Source organism: Equus quagga, chromosome 20 (assembly GCF_021613505.1).
Source record: "Equus quagga isolate Etosha38 chromosome 20, UCLA_HA_Equagga_1.0, whole genome shotgun sequence".
Classification (NCBI taxonomy): Eukaryota; Metazoa; Chordata; class Mammalia; order Perissodactyla; family Equidae; genus Equus; species Equus quagga.
Genome location: NC_060286.1, coordinates 10,154,060 through 10,175,381, shown reverse-complemented (window position 1 = coordinate 10,175,381; position 21,322 = coordinate 10,154,060). Strand labels below are relative to the sequence as shown.

At 43.4% G+C, this 21,322-nt stretch overlaps 1 protein-coding gene across 1 annotated transcript in view; it reads left to right on the top strand.

Moving 5' to 3' along the window:
- The first annotated feature begins 894 nt into the window (after positions 1 to 894).
- The window catches only part of LOC124230767 (estrogen receptor beta), a 71,917-nt gene continuing 51,489 nt past the window's right edge, over positions 895 to 21,322 (top strand). Inside the window, exons 1-4 of the mRNA XM_046647134.1 lie at positions 895 to 1,029; positions 4,611 to 4,754; positions 9,049 to 9,292; positions 10,521 to 10,839. The gene's annotated coding sequence lies outside the window, so the exon portion shown is untranslated. The remainder of the gene's footprint in view (positions 1,030 to 4,610; positions 4,755 to 9,048; positions 9,293 to 10,520; positions 10,840 to 21,322) is intronic.

Here is a 21,322-nt window from a genome sequence, read left to right as displayed (position 1 = left end):
CAAAGTGCCTGAGACCTTCCTGTATGCATGGCCCTGCAAGGGGACTGGCTGACTTCCCAGCCCCGACCCAGTTCTCCTCAATGCTGCAGGATGCCTGACATTCCACCCTTAGAACTTTATTGTAAGATTTCAATACTTCTCTATCTATGTGTTGGTACTTCCTGAGAATAGATTTGATTTTGGGAAAAGAGCAGGGAAGACCTGAGTCTCCAATGCAACAGGGAGGAAGAACCATGAATCATTGGGGAACTGAGACAGAGATGAGGGGAGCTGGGATGGAGATGAGGGGAACTGGGATGGAAATGAGGGGAGCTGAAATAGAGATGAGGGAACTGGGATGGAGATGAGGGAAACTGGGACAGAGATGAGGGATGCTGGAATGGAGATGAGGGGAGCTGAGATAGAGATGCGGGAGCTGGGATGGAGATGAGGGGAACTGGGATGGAGATGGGGTGGTGATGGAATGGAGATGAGAGGAGCTGGGATGGAGATGAGGGGAGCTGAGATAGAGATGAAGAAAGCTGGGATGAAGATGAAGGGAGCTGGGATGGAGATGATGGGAACTGGGATTGAGATGAGGGGAACTGGGATAGAGTTGAGGAGAGCTGGGATGGAGATGATAGGAACTGGGATTGAGATGAGATGAGCTGTGACAGAGTTGGGAGAGGTGATAAGAAGGAGAAAGTTCAACTGCCCTTTCTACTGTTTGTCTAGGGCTGGTTGGAAGGAAGAAGATTTTATTTCATTTCATTTTATTTTTTTTAAAGATTGGCACCTGGGCTAACAACTGTTGCCAATCCTTTTTTTTTTTCTTCTTTATTTCCCAAAGCCCCTCCCCCCAACCCCGGTACATAGTTGTATACTTAAGTTGCAGGTCCTTCTAGTTGTGGGATGCGGGACGCCGCCTCAACGTGGCCTGAAGAGTGGTGCCATGTCCGCGCCCAGGATCCGAACCCTGGGCCGCCGCAGCGGAGTGCCTGAACTTAACCACTCGGCCACAGAGCCGGCCCAGGAAGAAGATTTTAGAAGGTAGGTTTGGCAATGAGAGGAAGGTAGGCTTTCTGTTAAACAGCTTACAGGGGGACACAGTGTGTGCTGATCCTTGAAAACATGCACTTTGGATTCAGACAGATGGGCTCAAATCCATCTGACAGTTTAGTGCTCTCTGACCCTCAATAAGTTGATTAATCTACTTGAATCTCAGTCTTCTCATCTGTAAAATTTAGCAGAATAATAGGACCTATTTTACAGGATTATTGTGAGGACTAATGAGGTGTCATTGGATAAATACTTGCTAGTATGCCTAGCATACTGTAAGTAAATTACAGTTCTTGGATAATTTCCTCTCCACACCAAGAACAAATCATCTGAATAAAGACTCCATACATAGTCTTTAACCTAAACTCAAACAAGCCTGTTTCTGTTCTTACCCTGAGGCATTCTGACTCTAGATAACAGGACTTTGAGGCAGGAAAATTTCTGAAAAGGGGTCTGACTCTACCTTGCTCTAGTCTAGACCTTCTTGAATCTTCCCCCTCCACTGCCTCCAGAATGACCCTTTACAAGGTGAATTTGTTTCTTACTTTCTACTTGTTGCCTACAGAATAAAGCAAAAGCTCTTTAGCTTGGCATAGAAGGTCCTCCTTGTCCCGGCCTCTGATGACCTTTCCTGCTTCTATGCCCTCTCCCCACCCGGCTGGCTGGGTGCCTCTTCCCAGCGCTCGCTAGCACACTGTGCTTACTTCTAATTCAGTACTGATCATACGGTATTGTATGTGTATGTGAATTTCCTCCTGTGTAGCTGAATGTAGGACCTGCCTCATTCATTTCTGCTGTATTACTTTTCAGTGTTTGTTTATTTTTTGTTAGTAAATATCTTCACATGGTTTGCAATTGAAAAAATATAAAAGGAATAGTGAAAACTCTCTCCTACCTCTATTTCCCAAATATTCTGTTCCCATTCTAGAAGGAAACCAACTAATGTTAATAGTTTGGGGGGGGGGATTTGTATCTTTCCAGAGATATTTTATGTGAATGTGTGTGTGTGTGTTCTTTCTTCCTCCTTTATAAACAAATGGTAGCATATTATTCATACCATCCTATACTGGTTTTTTTCCCTTAATAAGTCTTGGCAATCTTTCCATCTCAGTACATAGCAAGTTTTCTCATTCTTTTTTGCCATTGCATGGTGTTATTCATATCTTTATACCTCAACATCTGACACATAGTTAAATAAATGAATGAATGAAAACAAAAGGACGCTTTTGTGCTGCTCTTGGAAATTAGCTGAATAAGCGACTATATATTGTTCCCTCACATGTTACACATAATGTAGATAAATCATACAAAGCCCTCTGACTTCACAACAAGAAGAAATCTGACTTGTCTTATTCTTTCCCATCCATTAGAGGGAGACATGAACCTGTTGTGTAAAGCCAACACTTAGATTCTCTCACTAGAAAATCTGAACCAACTCTATAGCTGGTGGTCCTTTGTAGGATTTGGGCCCTTAATAAATATACCCAGGCCTGCAGGTTTGAGGGATGATAAGGGAAGGTAACTGCAGGAGGAGAAAGCACCTAGACTAGGAATGAGGGCACAGGTGAACTCTGCTCAGTTACTAACAGCAAGACAAATTAATTACCTTTGCTCAGTGGTGTGCTAGTAAGCCAGCTCTTTAAAAAAAAAGGAGTCCTACCATAGAGAAGTTGAAATATAATGATGTCCACCTGAAATTTATATGATGTTATAAACCAGGGTTACCTCAATAAAAAAAAAAAAAGTCCTGGGGCTGGCCCCGTGGCCGAGTGGTTGAGTTCGCGCGCTCCGCTGCAGGCGGCCCAGTGTTTCGTTGGTTCGAATCCTGGGCGCGGACATGGCGCTGCTCATCGGACCGCGCTGGGGCAGCGTCCCACATGCCGCAGCTAGAGGGACCCACAGCGAAGAATATGCAACTATGTACGGGGGGCTTTGGGGAGAAAAAGGAAAAAATAAAATCTTTAAAAAAAAAAAAAAAAAGTCCTGCTTTGTAGGTAGTGTTTATGGATTCCCTAGAGAAGAAGATAATATGCAGAGTGAGCTATGCCACAAACCAGAGAGCAGCCGAGAGATGGTCACGTCAGTCAATGCCCTGTGTCTGAAGGAAGCCGACCTGAGCACCCCTGAGCTCCCCTCTGGCCAGGAGAAATCTGTAGTGTAACTACTCACATGGCCAATTCAAAGCTACCATTGTTTTAACGACTGAATTGTAAATTCCTTGGATATTTGACAACCAGCTCTCCTGAGCCAGTGTGAGCAGGCTCCTGCACACTGCTGAGCCTTGCTGGGCCTTACTTATCTTTCCTGTAAAATGGGGAAGAAAAGTCACCCATTGTGCAGCTTCCATTACATAGTGGACACATAAGCAGTTTGAACAGTTTAAAGCAATGTTTCCCAAACTTCCCTGATGGTAAAATCACCCAGTGGCTTGCAGAAAATGCACATTTCCAGGACCTGCCCCAGAGCCACTGGTTCAGAGCCTGCTGGGGAGAAGAGGCCTGGGAATCTGTATTTTAAACAAGTGCCTCAGGTGACTCCGATGCTCCAGGAGTGTGGGGAGACACTCAGGCTTACAAATGGGTCATATGTCAGAGGGTCTTTCTCTAACTCCCTCCACATTGGGCCTGCCTCAGGAGATGCACGCAGTTCTAGGACCAACTCCAGGCAAGGCGTTTACTTTCTCTACTACCTCCTCCACCCTCAAAGCCCAGACAGCCCCAGTCAGGAAACCTGCCCCTTGCCCTCTCCCAGGCAAGTCTTCCCTGCATCCACGAAGCCCTTTGTTCCAAGGACTGCTGGGTTGTTTGAAAGCTATCATTTATTGAGAATTTACCAGGTGTCAGGCAAATTACCACTCATCCTCACAGCGATCCTAAGAAGTAGACGCTTGTGCTCTTGCCATTTTACAAAGGAAGATCAAAGAGGTCAGGAAAGTGTTCAAGGGCATACAACAGCTAAATGCTTGGGCTGACAACCCAACCCAGGCCCCACTGACTCCAAGCCTGGGCTCCATCTGGGCTCCTCTGGCCTGCCTGCACCAGTGCCTTTGTGCTCTCTTCCTGTCTGCAGAAGTCTGTATACCCCTATTGCAGCTTCCAGAGGCAGAGTGGAGAATGAGGGATTCCAAAGGAGGGATGCAGTGCTGGGCCTGGGTACCTGTAGAACTCAGAGGAGAGCCCGAGGAGATCAGAATCCTCATGTCTGAAATTCGGTCAGCTCAGGTAAAGAGCTCGAGCTTGGGGGTTAATATAAATTGCTCTCTAAGGGGAACCCAAACATGCAGGGAAACGACTTCTCATCCTCTGAATGTCCACAAAACTCCTGATCTCCACTATTCCTTAATCACTTATCGTTTGTAACAGGTATTGTAGGTCATTTCTTAGGCATTTGTCTGCTCTGCTCAACCAGAGTATAGAGCCTTAGGGAGGTCAGTGGTTCAGAGAGAACGGGTGTTAGAGTGGAACAGGTCTGGTTGGAACCCTGTGCTCTTACTAGCTGTGTGATACTGGGCAAGTTACTTAAACTTTTTCTAAGCCTTAGTCTTCTCATTTGTTACATGGGAACATACATAGTACCTACCTGGCAAGAATGTTTTGAGGATTAAGTAAAATAGTGCAGATAAAGAGTTTACAAGCAACAGCTGAATGAACGGCGCTCATCTCCACCTCCTCCTCATCAACTGAGAACAGACACCTTCACCTTCTCTTGTGTCTCAGGTAGGTACTTACAGCATTATTGTTTTTCAGCACTAAGGGGGCATTCTTACAGAGATAAATGCATGAGGGCAAGAAGCATTCTCAAAAAGAGTGTTTTATGAGAGAATAATGTAATGTCGAGTGTCAGAATAATTTTAAGGTGAAAATAGCTAAAGAAGCTGTCAATAATTTTCTCCCTTGAGTGGTATTTCAGACTGAGATAGGGTGGGAAAGGTGGAGGGAAGGGATGGGGCCAGCTGACTCAAGCCCGTGGATACTAGCAGTAGCAGTGGCGGACATTAGGAGACCCCAGTGCTGGGAACACAGGAAATGAATGTCCCTCAGGAAGGCAGGTATGGATCTACATAATGAGTCAGATGACCTGGGTTCCTGTAGGTGTAAATCTGGAGAACTCACTTAAATTTCCTTATCTGCAAAATAGGGATAAAATCAATGTCACAGAGTTGATGTGAAAATGAAGCATGGCATGGCCATGTGAGTGCTTGGTTAACTGTAAAAGCCAATGTCATCCTAGGGTGGCAGTTCTCTTAGTAAGTTGTGGCTGGCGGCTGGGAGATTATGTGGGAACAGACTGAGGAAGCATCTGGCCTGAAGTTGGGCAGAACCATGAAGGAGAGATTAGTGAGCAAAACTGCCTGGACTGATAGAGAAAAAATATGTGAAGATGTAAAAAGAAGAGGCAAAAGGGGGGAATGCAGAGATCCTAGGACATTGGACAACCCTGGTGATCCCTCCGAAGCTGTGAGCTACTTGGAGAAGTCCATTTTCTGGCTGTAGTTCCCGGCAAAGGAGGGGATTGCATAGTGGGGAAGACGGTTCCTTTCTCTGGTTAGGCTCATGAGATCAAGCAATAACGTGTGAAAGAAGCACCTTCTCTCTGTGCACAAAAAGATGGGGTCTGTATTTTTATAAAAGCCATTAATGCAATGTGCATCACTGGAGTGTTAATTGATATGGGTCTAAAGGAAAATACGAGACATTTCTAGTAATTTTCCATGATATGAATGAAGAACTTGAAATCGTCAAATACGTTTGGAGGGGTTTTTTGAATTCTAAACTCTATGGAATCAGACAGTCTTATTAGAATCTGTGGCCTCTTAAGCCGTGTCTGTCTATACCCTATCTCCTTGCTGACCTTATTTCTGGGAATAGTCCACTGTCTGACCTGTTAGTAATATTATCTTATTCTGTGATAGAAGAGGTAAGGAAGCTGCATTTCCAGAATTGCATCTGAGTCATTTGTGAAATTGCATATTACAATTTGCCACCATTTCTAACAGTTCTTTAACATTTTCTTTCTCAACTGGGTGTTCACACTCATGCAGTGACCTCCAGGGGCTAGTTTCTTTTCTAGCTCAAGAGAGAATTGCTTCAGTCAGAGTTGGGACTGAGGATAGGAATATATATTCTTCATGTTGTTTGACTTCAGATGAATGGAAAATTAGAAACTCAAAGTATGCAAGAGGTTTGTGTAGAATTTAAGTACCTTCGAGGAGCAGTAGACAGGACAAAAGTTATTTTACCTGTATGTTTGCAAATGTCAGAGACCAAGACTGAGACAAACAAGGATGACTTATAAGGAGTTGGCTGCACAAGCTGCCTGCCTGGGTGGTTCATTTGCATGGCAGGTCAGAGTAACCTTGTCCTGTGGTCTGAGCACCCTAGTATCAGGTTAAGTCTCCCTTACTGCTTATGCCCTTGGTCACCTTCCTAACGGCTCAAATCAAACACACGTCAGTAAAGAACAAAGTTATGTAAATATGCACACAGGTGGTCATGCCTAGACAAGAACTTGGCAAAATTTCATTCAGCAATATCCGGGCTCTACAGGACAAATATGCCTCAGTTTACACAGCAAACAAGAAAAGCATCACAGGGTAACAGTGGAGAAAGCCGGGGACTAGCAGGTAGGTAGACAACATTGGGTTGGAACTTTCACTCTGCCACATGCACACGAGTGACCTTACAAAAGAAACGTCATCTCTCTGAGCCTCAGTTTCCCCATCTAGAAAGCAGGGACAGCCACAGGGGAGTTATGAGGATTAAATGAAATAAAAATGAGCCAACCTGTGCAAGCCTGCCTACTGTGGCACCCGGACTGGAAAGATGCATACAAGTTAGGTTCATTTTTTATTTCCACGAAAGACATGGCCCTAAAGAGCTCTACCCAAATTCAACTTTCAAATATCAAGTTCTGGTTTACGAACCCTAGTTTATGAGCAGCTGAGATAACCTCTGACCTATCGCCTTAGTAATCCCGCCTGTCCAATTCGGCACCACCAAATAAAGGTTTTATTGAAGGAGCAACAAGTCTTTCCTTCTCTTTTACTAATTCTGTAAGTTTAGGGCTTCATCTCTCAGATCCTCTTAAAACAGACCAGTTTATACCCACATAATATGAAGAACGAGCCTGATGCTGTTACACACCAGAGCAAGTGAGAGCACCCCAGGACCTCAATACTCCACATGGCCTCAGGCTCAGAAGAGAAATAATGACAATCCAAAGCCATCCTGTAGCATGACACTCTTCTAGTCATTGTAGGATCCTCCCTCCTCTCCACTTTTCAGCATCGGCTTTTGCTTTCTTGCCTTCTACAGGGTTTTATTTGCTTCTTCTGCCTCTTGGTAGTTTCTTTGCTACAGAAAATCCTCTCCTTGCCCTCTGATCTTCCCAAGTTGAAGCCTCCAACAGGTACCTGTTGAACGCCTGGGTTGTACGAGGTGGATGCGATGGGTACTACGCTACCGTAGGGGATGCTTGAGATACAAGACGGGCACTGCACAATCCCAGCGCAGGCAGTGTGGACAGGTAGGATGAGGGCTGTGCGGGAGGCAGTGTGTACGTTCCGCTGGGCTGTCACGGTGTTCACTTTACTCAGGCTTATGACTTCGGAAGGGGTAAGACTTCACTAGACAGAGAAGGGGCAGGATGAGAGGATGAGGAGGGTGCACCCTGATGGAGAGGCCTGCCTTCCTCCTACAGCACAATGTACCTGTCCGACGCTGACTTCCTTTGCTTTCCCAGGTGACATTTAGCTAATCTTGCAAGCTCATCTTATTAATGTAATCATAAATGCTAGTAAATTAATTAATATTACCCATCATATATAACATCATTGAATTGTAACAATCCAATGCTTTAACCCCAAAGGATGACTGAGTGGCGAGGACTTCAGGCCCTGTTGCAGGGTATTTTGGGGGAAGGAAGGCCTTTTGATGTCACACCATGTGGGTGCTTCCTTAAGCAGGTCATGAGTGAGGTGGAAACGAGACTGGGACCCTGCTGAGCAGAGGCACGGCCCTCAGCACTAGATTTCAGGGTGCTTTTTGGTCTAGCCATGGTATTACCCGTCTCAAGAATCCCTTCTTAGTTTTGAGTATGGTTCAGGTAGAGCTGGAGTAATCCCCCTCCCCACTCACTGCATTAAACGGGGTGAAGGTTCTATCACTAAGGTACCGTTATCTTTCCCCATCCACAGGGTGAGTCAGAAGGAAATGGACTCACTCCCGTTCATTCTCTTTGCTTACTATTTCCTGCATTGAGGTTTCCTTGTGTAACAAACAGCCTCTGTGGGTGTCTGAGGGTCTTTAAAAAGAGAACATGGTGAGAACACGACGTGAGTGGAACGTCTTCTGAAGGAAGCTTCGTGGCAAACGCGCCACTCTGGTTCCGGCCGAGCGCAGCTTTCCTCACGGGCAACAGGAGGCTTTGAGGGAAGCTCATCTGTAGGGGATGGAGGGGCCTGACATTTAAGCACTCTTCACTTCCAACCGATTGCAGTCATGGTATGGAAGAAAGCAGAGTCTTGGGCTCTGGCCTGGGTTCAAGTCCTTCTCAGCCACTGCCTGGCCATTTTCTCAACCATAAAATGGGGATAATTAATCACAGAATTTTTCTCATAGGCGTGTGTATAAAATGAGATAATATGTAGAAAGTGGAGCATGGCTAAGTGCCCAGTGAGTGGTAGCTGTTTACAAAGCCATTTTTGCTATTGGGTTTCTGTCTTACTATGTGTGGCTTCTGGTAACTGATACAAGTTCTGTGAGCCTCAGTTTCCTCATCTGAAAAGTAGGGTCAATCTTCCCTGTGCGAGCCTTAGCACGCTCTCTGGAACGATGTGGATACTTGATAGATGTCGGTTTCCTTCACCCTCACATCATCTTTGTCTGCCTGTTGGCTGATGACTGTAATTCCTTCATTATAATTTCCTTGCCAGAGCTATCTTGTTAACAAGTAAGTACCACCAAATGGAACTGATTTTTTTAAACCATCATTTAAAATTTTCTCCTTAAGGTGGAAAGAAGGAAGGAGTACGTGAGTACTGGCTACCTGGAGAGACACCCAGGAGAGGGAACAGGCAATCTGAGACTGTCAAAGATAAACATCTTGTCCTCCACAGTGCTTCACTGGGTGGATCTGGTCAGCTACACACCCTCCTGTCCAAACTCACTTCTCTGCCTCAAGGATCACGAAACTCTCCCTTACAACTTGAGAGAATCTAGGAGTCTCGGCTTTAATGAAAAATCGGGAGGAGGGAGTAAGTATTTTTGATAACTATTGTTTGTAAAGTCGAGCCTGTCTCCAGCACCTGTGGACCTTGCTCTTATAAACCCACAGCACACTAGAGTCCCTCTAGGCTATTTTTGGCTAAACCCCAACACCTGAGGCTGGCATTGTAAAAGTTTCCCTCTAAATGCCCCTTTGGTCTTCCTCTACCAGAGACCTAGAGTCACAACCAGGTCAAGAACCATGTCCCTTATGCCATGTGTATGGATAGTTTAATGATTGATTAGGCACAAACGTGGCACTGGGGTCTCACAATGGCTTATGGGACATCTGCTACTTTCCTTTTGATTTTCACCATCATTGGCTGCCCTAAAGCCCACTGCTTCTTAGCGACTGTCATATGGTCCTAACTCACACTGTGGGCTTTTGCGGCGGGTGGGGGGCCGGGGAGATGAGAGCTTGGGGACCCTGCAGAGCCGGATGAACTGCAGCTGCCACCAGGGGGCGCTCGCCAGTGGCGTGAGCTCGACCAAGCGCCCGAGGCGGGCGGGCGAGGGGAGAACCGCCACAGCAGAGGCACAGGTTTTCCCCTGGGTGCTTCCTGGCCGTAGGTGAGTTTGAGGAGGTCCCTGGCATCTTTGCTCTAACACGAAAGGCCTTCCTAGTCAGCTCCTGAGAGCTGAGAACACACACCCTCCACCTCGAGCCAGGGCAGTGTGGCTTTGCCTCTCTAGGAGACGAGGTTGTGCTCACTGCTGGTGATTGGGCGAATCCAGAGTCTCTAGTTTCACCACTAGATTCTTAAAAGTCAGACTTCTATATTTAATGACGCCGAAGCATCCAGCCCCTCTCAGACCCACGTGGGTCAGGGTCTAGGGACGCGATCCTCAAAGTGTGGTCCCGAGCCCGGCAGCATCAGTTTCAGCATCACTCCGGACCTGGTTAGAAATGCACATTCTCAGGCCCCGCACCAAACCTAAATGCGAGACGGGGTCGGGGGCGAGGAGGCGGGTAAAGGGCGCCGTCTGTGCTACCCCTGAGGGTGACTGTGAGGGGCTCGAGGGTGACAGCCCTACCCTAGGGCTTCCCCCTTCGCCCAGGTGCGTGTGGATCACGAGGCAGGGAGTCCAGGTCCTCCGAGATCTCCGTGCCGCTGGCTCGGTGGTCACGTGTGCTCTTGGATATTTTCCCCCCACCCCCCTCCTGGGTCTTTAAAAGGAAGAAGAGGCTCTTCCTTAAGTCGTTTGTGATCTTCGCAGTGTCTCCAGAGACTGGCCGTTTTGACAACCACTCCCTCGCCCCTGCTGCTAGGCCGCTGGAAGCGCCGAGGCTTCGAGAACCGCCTGTGGAAATTTGCAGGGTGGAGAGGAGGCGCGGGAGCCCGGCCAGAGGGGGGCCATCCTGGGCTGCGACTGGCATCTCATGCTGCGGGCGAAGGCCGGCGATCCGGGTCCGGGCTGCGCGAGGCGCGCTCTCTCTCCGTGGCTGGTGGCCGCGGGCCGGGTGCGGGGAACAGAACTACCCCAGGAAAAGCACGTGTGCCTTTTAGAGATTGCTAGGCCAGTGTTTACCTGCAAGGTAAGTGCCCCTTCGCTCAAGGTGTGATTTAATTCTCTGATTTTCTGTTTGAAATCTCTGGGATGATTGTGCTAACATACATGTCTTTTTAAAAGGAAAAACTCCTCTGGGTTTTCTCTCTGGATTTCCTGACAGTGGGGGAAATGTGACAGTGGGAAAGTTGGACGAGGCCCTTCATTCTTGAGTTTTGTAGGCCTGGGAAGATGTATCAGGCAGGTGACCAGTGCTTTAAAATGCATTAACTGGCATTCCTAAGTCATATCAAAAAGTACAGCTACTTCTTTCCCGGGCAGACTGAGCAAAATTAAGATCTGGTCTGGGTTTTTTGCTGAAGAGGAAGCCACCTGCTGCTCTCTTAACCCTTCGTGTTATCTTTCATGCCAGTTCATATTGAAAGCATAGAACTGAGTTATGGGAATAGTATTTTTGTGAAAAACAAAACTTTGGATGAGTGGATTTCTTAGGGAAGTAAGGTTGACTCAATTTTACTAGCTTTTCAAAAGCAACTTGGTGCTTCAGTGTGGTACACAACACTTCAGAGGAAAGCGTTTGCCTTATTTTGTTAGATTTCTAGTATTTACATGAACATTCCATTACGAATTTTTACTTTTGTTGTAAGTTTCGAAACTCACAGTGGCTATTTTCCTTTAGGTCTGGGGAAAGATGTTTGTTATTTAAAAAGTGAACATATGTACTCGCTTCAGCAGCCCATAGGCTAAAATTGGAACAATACAGAGAAGATTAGCATGGTACAACTAGGATATACAGCTATATACTGGGGCTGTGGGGATAAAAAAAAGTGAAACGAAAGGTTTGTGCCACGAGTATTGTAAGAAGTAAATACGCCATGACTATGAAAAAAAACGACTCTCTGACTCCTATGTTTTCTGCAGAAAATCTGTATGTTTCTGCATACGTTCGAGAAGAAGGAAAGTGTAAGACTCTGTTCATCAATAGGTGTTAAAGCGTAAACCTTAGGATTCCATTTTACATTCAAGCCTTGTTTTTTCAGTTGACTTACTGAAACATTCTTATTTCAAAAGCAGCCAGTCTCCTGTAACACTTAAGACCTGTAAGTCTCTGCAATCAATTAAAAACACATTTAGTACACATTTCATAGTGGTTCTGAGGGACTTGAATGAATCTAATCACTTTTTACATTTCTCAATTCATTTATAATGTGGAACAGGTAAAAGTAGTAAATTCAATGCTTAAAAATCCAATTAGCACTTAATAGATATTGATATGCCCATTTTTAAGAATGACTGCAATTTTCTATGGGTATCCAACAGGTAATGATTCAAAATACATCTTGTAATAATTTTAGTTCATATTTTGAGTCATTTTATATAATACCTATAAATAATAAAATAGTTATATAAAAGACTGAAGGCTTGAGTCATTTACTGACAAGTTTTTTGATAATTACATTTAAAACCCTTGAGACATGTACTCTTGATGTTAGGCTGCATAATTCAGTGCCTAGCATTAATTTTAGACATCATGCTGTTAGTTTTAGATATAATAGCATTTTTGAAAAGTCAAACTTATTGCAGTATAAAATCTAGCCTCTTCAGGTGAGGCACTCTGTGAATTCTGACAGTTGCACACAGTTGAATAATCCCTTCAGTCGTCAAGATATAGAGCAGTTCCACCACTCCCAATAGCCCCTCTGTGCCTTTGGAGTCAACCCTCTCAGCCCATCCCCAACCCCTGGAAATCACTGATCTCTTCACTGATTTTATAGGTTTGCTCTTCAGTATATTTTTACCTAGAAATAATTATCTTGCTTTGCTTTTCTCAAAAGAAGACCCCAGTTCCCCCTTTTTGTTGGGGTGAGTCAGGTTGTGGTATTTTTGTTTTAAGCCTATATACTTTGGGATAAATTGAGGCAAGAGAAAGCTATTTTGCAAGTGGGAAACTAGAGACTTAGACTGTGTTAAATTCATATTGGGCTAATAGTTTTCATTCCTAGCAAATTTGTATTCCATTCTGGTTTAAGCCTTTGGTTATGGTGTGCATCATGAGTTATCCCAAACTGAAATACAAGGTTGTTTAGAAAATATTTATTTATATTGTATTAACAGAATGTATTGTTCCTTTATAATCTTGGCATTTAAAAAATACTTTTATTATACTTGAGATTAAGAAACTTCCCTGAAAATTACATATTATCCAATAGTGAAGAACAAAAGAATGATTGAAAATGACAATTTCAAGACATTTCCAGTAAAACATAGAGTGATTGTAACTGCTTAAGTTAAAATACTCTCCTTAATAGGAACTAAGGTCTATGCCCAATTTATTTGTAGATGTCAGGGTTTTTTCATTTCTGTGCTTTGAAATCTAGATTTTCTTGTGGGACACAGATTCACTATCTTTTGTAAACTAATATTTTTTACTGTTTGATATATTGTTCAATTTAGTAAACGGGAGCTTGTTATTGTTAGGCACTCCTAATAAAGATATGTCAGATGATGTCTTTTTTCCTTTGTGCTATGAAAAACAAGAACCTGTATTTTAAATACTCAGTTTACCTTTCAGAGATCTACGTGGCAGTTACTAGGCTGTGCAGAGTGGCAAGTTTATGAGGCACAAGCAAACCAGATGCTTGGCGTTCCCAGCCGGAGCTGTTATGGCTCTTTGTAATTAAGGGCTTTTAGCGGGGAATCTTTGTGTGGGTGTAGAGTGAGGGTCACCTGGAAAGAAAGATTACTGGACTTGTGTATGTTTCCTCAAAGCAGGACTGCAACCTTTTGTTGGTAAATGTTTTGTGTTCAACTGTCAAACCCAGCACTGGCGGGGAGTTGAGCATATTCAGTTTAACTTCTGCACCGGTCAGATCCTCTTGAATCTCTTCACCCACCGCTCTCCCCAACGCTGCCCCAAATGCATCTTTGAATATGGTTCCATTTCCTAAGAGTGGAGCGTTGTCTCTGACTGCTGGTGTCAGGAAGGAGCAGAGACTGGCTGGTAAGAGAGAAGATTCCCGCCTTAGCATGTGAGACCCCTGGGGCTGATGCTCTGTCCCCTTCTATTCAAGCCCTTAGAATTCTGCTTCGTATCCAGCTCAGTGAGCGCCAGTGGGCTACCAGGGGAACTAGGGTTTTCTCATTTCAGAAGATAGCTGTAACGTGTTCTTAAGAGTTGCATGTGAATCAATTATTAATGATCAGTTCTATGGTGATTTTGGAGTGTTTTTTCCTTATTGCTAATAAGTATTAAGCTGACTGAAAGCATTAATATTTTGTTTTAGAAAAGGTACATTTAAGGCCAATGATTGGCAAACAGGTATTTATACACCTCAAGGATGCTTGATACTTAAGAAATATTTATCTTTTCCACAAAATTCCTTCTAGTGTCTGCTTTGTGTGTGTGATGGACTTCTGTGGGACACATAAATGTAGGGTGTTGAACTGAATGCTTGGGAAAGTGTGATGGGCAGGCTTGAGAATACAGAATAAGGAGAATGTGGCATTTTGTGCTCCATACAGTGCTAACAGGCTACCAGCAGCCCAGCTATTTGGACTGGTGGTGAGGGACTGTCAAATGGAAGTTAAGAAAGTAAAATTAAGAGGCAAAAATCTTCAGGGTGGCCATAAAGATATTTTAACTTAAATTGTCTAGAAATTTTACCCAACACTAAAGATGTGTTCATCAGCATGCCAATAGACTGACTTCATCCTCTTGGATATGTAATAATACCTTACAAGATGCATTCACATACATCATTTCACTTCATCCTCCAAGCATGTGAAAGGCTGCAGCTCATGTTAGGTACTGTCTCTACTGAGGAAGATGTGGAGGCTCGGGAATTTACGTGATTTGTCTAAGATCACCTGGCTTCAGGCAGAGCTGGGACTAGGACTCCATGTCCTGCTCTGTCCACTGGGCCAGAATATACTGAAAGCAGGCCTGCCAGGGACTGCCCTCCTAGTCTTTAACTGGACGTGATCGGTACTTTGATAAAATCAGTCTACTCTTTCTAGAATGTATTTTTGCCATTTCTAGAGCTGCCTTCTTCTTCTTCAAGGAATCACTGTCAATATTTGCAGTTTTATAAACCATTTTTTCTAAGAGCCATAATGTGTTCCCCAGCCAATCTGTTAGAACACTGTGTATAATCAATGTGTACAGAAAGCTTTCCCGCTGAACACAGACGTGACTGGACAGGGTTCAACACAGCTGTGTGTGCTGGGGGTGGGAAAGGAGAGAAGTCTCTGGACAGAGACAAGGGCAATTCATCACGAAGGATTATGGGCCAACTATTGTAGGCTACGGTGACTAATTAAAGAAAATTGACATGCAGAGAAATGATTAATTCTCAGAATCAGGATGTCCGGGTGCATGTTGTTTTGTTGGCCAGGTGCAATTCCATGCCTGCCAGGCCCAACAATTAAACTGTGTGGAGACTCCGTTTCCTTGTTGTACCAGATATTGTGGTCACTGATGCTTGGGTGTTCAAACGAATGTGTTGAGAAAATCTTGTCCTACTATGTTGAAGAAATTTGCTCTTTTGGGGATTCTTTCCTTCAACCAGTTTATATTCCTGTTTTAGAGGAGGACTACTCAAGTAACCAGAACAGGTCCGTTTTTCACTTTTATAGACCTCCAGTGGAGAAGACCTCCCCTTTACTACCTGCTCACCCGTTTCCCATGTCTACTGTGATGATTTAAGTTCATCACCCCTTGTTGCGTCTTTGCTTAAGAAAAACCCTTTCCATCGGCTACAAGTTACCAATTATCTAAGATGCCACTGAGAAATAGTTGTCACATAAATCTGGATACATCTAAAGGATATCCAACCGAAAAGCAACATAACCTTTGAATCACTGTCCAGCCACTAGTTCTCCCACATTAATTGTTACTGTACTGGGGATGTACTGTGGAAATTCTAGAGACGTTGATTGGTGTATATCTGCAAAAATCCATATTTTCTAAGCAAAGTCACTGTGGCACCTGACTGTTGCCTGGATGAATCCTGGCGTTTGCCATTTGGTGGTGTGTGTCTGACAGGTCATTTCAGCATTTCTGGGCTGAGAATGAGCATTTCAGTTGCAGGTGAAAATGAGTGAAGGAGTTGATTCTCTGCTCCTGAGAGAGATGTCATATTCATTTTAAATTGTGGGTTCCTTTTCCAGTTGGATAAGTCGGAAGCACTGTTTCAAGTTCATGAATTTCCATGCTACATTCATCACTTTGTTCCAGTAGATGCTTTATGTCTTCAAGAGGGCTAATGAAGGGAAAAGACAGCAGTGGCTTCTGATAGTTTGGTGTATTGGCTTTGCTGAGCTACTTATGCTAACATGCTAAATACATTTCTTTTGGGCAATGTAAATTTGAAACAACATGAAATTCAGTAAAGTCTTGATTGACCAAAATGTTCAGAGAATGATTTTTTGTTTAAACATTTTATTTGATTTTTCCATTAATTGAGTATTAGATTGAAGCCTCTTGTTCAAATTCCTATTCTAATATTCACTGCTTTCCTGCTTCCTAATTTCCTGAATATAATTTAATCTTCATTTGATGGCTGAGAGTGTTGAATTTATCCTGATATAAGTTTTCTTTGAACAGTACTCTGCATAAGAAAGTTGGTGTCCTCACCACAGTGACCACACTCACCTTTGGATATGCTTTTTATGTATTAAATTGGGTAAACCATCTAGTTGCCGTATGCTTTAAGTTCAAGAAATGTAAAATGTAATTATTACCTCCAGGTTACATTTTGTTATGCATAAATATAGCTCCTTATGCGTGTTAGGGTAAGAATTGTACTCTCAGTTGTTATAATGTATACTGTTTGAGTTATGCTGTTAAAGTACTTTAAAGGTCTTTTGATGACACATTTGTCTACATAAGATAGGCTCAGATCATATAGTAAAACAATGCACTAAAATACAGTTGGCAAGGTACAATATTGAAGACACAAACACAGTGAGCAGGTGTATGTATAGGTGGATTGAACAGGAGAGATGGTTTCAGGACAACTTGAGGGATAAATGCTTCCTAACAATACTCAGTCCTGGAGCTGCCATCTAAAGGTTACTGATGACCTAATTACCAACTCCTGTGATCTCTCCTACATTCAACCACTCGCTCTAACCTGGGTCATTTCCATGGTTCTGTAAATGTTTTCAAGCAACTCTGTTTAAAACCTTTCCTTGATAGACAAAATGTGGTGTATAGATACGATGGAATATTATTCAGTCTTAAAAAGGAAGGAAATTCTGACATATGCGACAATGTGGATGAACCTTGAGGATATTATGGTCAATGAAATAAGCCAGTCATGAGAAGACAGATACTGTATGATTCCACTCATATGAGGTACTGAGTAGTCAAATCCATAAAGACAGGAGAATGGTGGTTGCTAGGGGTTGGGGTCGGGGGAGCTCTTGTTAACAGGTGTAGAGTTTTAGCTTTGCATGATAAACATAATTCTGAAGATGGGTTGCAGAACAGTGTGAATGTACTTAACACTACTGCCTGTACACTTAGAAATGGTTAAGATGGTAAATTTTATGCTATGTGTATTTTACCACAATTAAAAAGTTTGGAAATGGCTATTTTTGACAATAGTTAACACTATATGCTTTATACTGCATATTTTCTATTAGGAGTCAGCAGTTGTATATATTGATTGGGAATCTAAGTAATTGAAATATGAAATTCTGTACTCATGATTAATAAGAGCACATAGATATTTTTTAAAAACCCAAACTTCCTTGATCCTATATTCTCCTCCAGCTGCCATTCTCTCTCCTGTCCCTTGTGGTCAATCCATGTTCATTAGAAGTGGTGGCAACTCTGTATTAGTTCCTTATTCTACCCGCTCCATCCTGCCTCCCTGACCAGGCACAGGAGCCACACATTTCCTCATATTCTCTCCTTACAGCAAATATTTATTGAGTTGTAGTGGAAGGTGAATAAAATATAATGTGTCTTCAAGGAGCTTAAAATCTAATTGTACTTACTTCTTCCTTGACCACCCCACCTCTACCATTTCCAAGAGGGGTTCAATGTAGTTCTAATCTAAGAAGAAGGAGTAAGTTTATATGTAAGTAACTACAGGGGTGCCAAGAGTGAAAAAAGTGCTGAGGCGTACAATGCCCTCCACTTCACAGCGCACTTTCCATATTTCTTAGGGATGCGGCAGGTTTTCTGTGGGAAAATAGCAGGAGGTTAGAGTGGAGTGATGGGTTGGGGCAGCGGAGTGGAATGGGGCAGCATCGAATGCTAGAAGAGCATGGCTTATTACAGAGGCTAGTGGGAAGCAGAGGACTGATCAGAACTGAGTTTTAAGATGTTCGTCTGGCAGCTCTATGGATCTGGAGAAGGAGCTCACTAGGGACGAGGAGCAGTAAGCAGCCTGTTACAGATGAACAACTGAGAAGTAATGAGAGCTTGCTCAGGTGATGGCAAAAGACAGAACAAGGGAAAGGCACTGTGGAGAAAACAACAGTGTGCCTTGGTGATTAAAGGTAAGTAGATGAAGGGGAGAAGTCACAGCTAACTGTAATGGCTTTGTTATTAACACAAATAAGGAATAAGGAGTGGTTTGGGGGAGGAAAATGATGAATCTTACCTTGGATATTGTATTAATTATATATTGCTGTGTAACAAATTATCATAGAATTTAGCTGTTTAAAGCAGCAAGCATATATTATCTCATACAGTTTCTGAGAGTCAGGAATCCAGGAGCAGCTTAGCTGGAAGGTTTCAGTTTCAGTCTTCTCATGAGGTTGCAGTCAAGATGTTGGCCAGGGCTACAGTCATCTGAAGGCTTGACTGGGCCTGGAAGAATCTGGTTCCAAAATATCTCACTCACATAGTTTGGCTGGAGGCTGTAGGTCTTTGCTGGTCATTGGCAGGAGGCCTCCAATAAGGCTGCTTGAGTGTCCTCACAATATGGCAGCTACTTTCCCTAGAGTGAGTGATCCAAGAGAGCAAGCCAGGATGAGGCTGCACTGCCTTTTATGGCCTACCATCCCTTCTGCCATAATTTATTCATTAGAAGTGAGTCACTAAATCTAGCCCATACACAAGGGGGAGGTTAGGCTCCACCCTTTGAATGGAGGGGTGTTGAAGAATTTGTGGAGATATTTGTAAACCACCACAGATGTATCATGTTTTGAGGATGAACAGACTGAACATTCCAATGAAAATGTCAGGAGGAAGGAATTGGGGGCTTTAGAGAGCCAAGTTGCTACATATGGAATAGGTGACAGCTGGAGCTGAAAATACTGAAGATGGCAGGTTTCTTTACCTAATGATCTCAGTCAACCAGTCTCATTATTAATGGTCATTGTTCTCTTTTCCAGATTATATTATCCCAGTTATGCTAAGCTTTTTTTTTTTAAAGGTTTACATTTTTAATTTCTTGTCTTATTTTGTGTTTTTTCTCCAAAGCTTCTTATCATGAAAAAATTCAAACTTACAGAAGAGTTAAAAGAGTGGTATAGTGAATGTCCATATGTGCACCACCTAGATTCAGTAAATGTTAACATTTGGACTTATTTGCTCTATCTTTTTAGCTATCTATGTATCTATCTAATCCATCCAATTTTTTTTCCTGAACTATTTATTAGGTGGCATTCTTTTGTAAAGAAGGGTTTCCCCTCGACCTTGGGACAAACTACAGATCCTCTTAAAAAGGCAGGGTACAGGTTTAATTCTTTTGCCTTAATTACTAATTTTCAGAACAAGGAACTGATGTAACAATCATTTACAATGGTACTAAATGATTCTCTTTTTCTTTTTTTCCTTTTCTCTATCACTATGGACTCATAGTCCAAAGGGTAAAAGCATATGTCATTTTGCTATACATTGCTGAATATCCATAGAGGTTGTGCCATTCTGCTCTCCCACCAGCAGTGTAGGAAAGAGTCCCTGTTTTTCCACAGTCTCACCAACAGAGTCAAATATTTGAATTTTTTCCAAACATGATAAGTGATAAATGGTATCTTGGTGTAGTTTTAATTTGTATCTCTATTATGAATGAGATTGAACATCTTTTTAAGTGTTTTAAGAGCCATTTGCTTTCCTTTTTCTGTCTGTCTGTGTCTTTTGCCAATTTTTCCCATGAAGTTTTGGTCTTTTTAAATCTTAATTTATGAGTTCTCTCTATATACTAGGGAGATTAGCCTCTTATTTCTAATATAAATTCAGATTATTTTTTTTCCAATTTGTCATTAGTCTTTTGACTTTGCTTATGGTATTTTTATGATATGCAAAGATTTATGTACTGAATTTACTGGTCATCTTTTTATTGAGCCATAGTTAAGAAGGTTTTCCCCACACTCGTGTTACAAAGAGATTTGCCTGTGTTTCCTTCTAGTACCTGTGCAGTCCCCTCCCTCCCCCACCCCTCCCTGTGCCTTTTCTCTCCCTCTCCTACCCTGCCTCCCCTCTCCCTCCCTCTCCCTCCTCCTTCCATTTCTCCTTTAACATTTGGATCTGTGAACCATGTGTTGTTTATTCTGGTGTATGTTCCTTTTCCACTGGCAATTCTGTTGTCCAACGTTTTCCCACTGATTTGAGATACTACCTTTATCATGTACCACATTTCCAAAAACTTTTGAATTTGCTGTTTTGGGATTTTCTATTCTGTTATGTAGAGTCTAGGTCCAGTCAGGAGACAGAACTACACAGTAGGTTAAACAGGGCAAGTTATTTTTTGTTTTTTAAAGATTTTACTTTTCCAGTACATAGTTGTATATTTTTCTTTTTAGTTGTGGGTCCTTCTAGTTGTGGCATGTGGGACGCTGCCTCAGCATAGCTTGATGAGTGGTGTCCATGTCCACGCCCAGGATCCGAACCAGCGAAACCCTGCACCACTGAAGCAGAGCGCATGAACTTAACCACTCGGCCACGGGGCCAGCCCCAGGGCAAGTTTAATATAAAGAACTACTAACTATGATAAGAGATTAAGTATAGACTATAAGGAAACTATATGGCACCCTAGAGCTGAGAGAGTGTGCCCAAGGAAGGACAAATTGGAAGGAGTTCAGAGGTCATTGGAGAAGGTGGCTTGGCCCCAACTAGCAGAGATGTTTGCTGGTTTAGTTGGGCCGGGGCTGGTCTGGAGTTGCAGTGGGGAGCAGGCAATCAGCAACTGGTGGTGTGGGCATGCCCTCAGAATACAGATGCCTGCGGGGGCAGAAGGCCTTTATAGCTGCAGGAGGCTTGCACAAGGGACAACTTCTCTGTGACTCCTCAGGCCACAGTCTGGACAGGTGGCTGCAGAAAGGTTCTCGCTGAGTCAAGGTTGCAAGGCTGCAGTCGGACTTCATTCTGGACTCGTGGCTGGGGCAGGTGCCACTGGATGTTCTCCACCCACAGGGCCAACCCCTGCTGGCACCGGAAATCATGGCAACCTCTTCCTCCTGCACGGTCCTTGCAGCGCCCTGTACTGAGAAAAAGCTTAGCATTGTGCTCACTTTAAAAGCTTCAAGGAATTCTGTTATCATAGGGCATATAT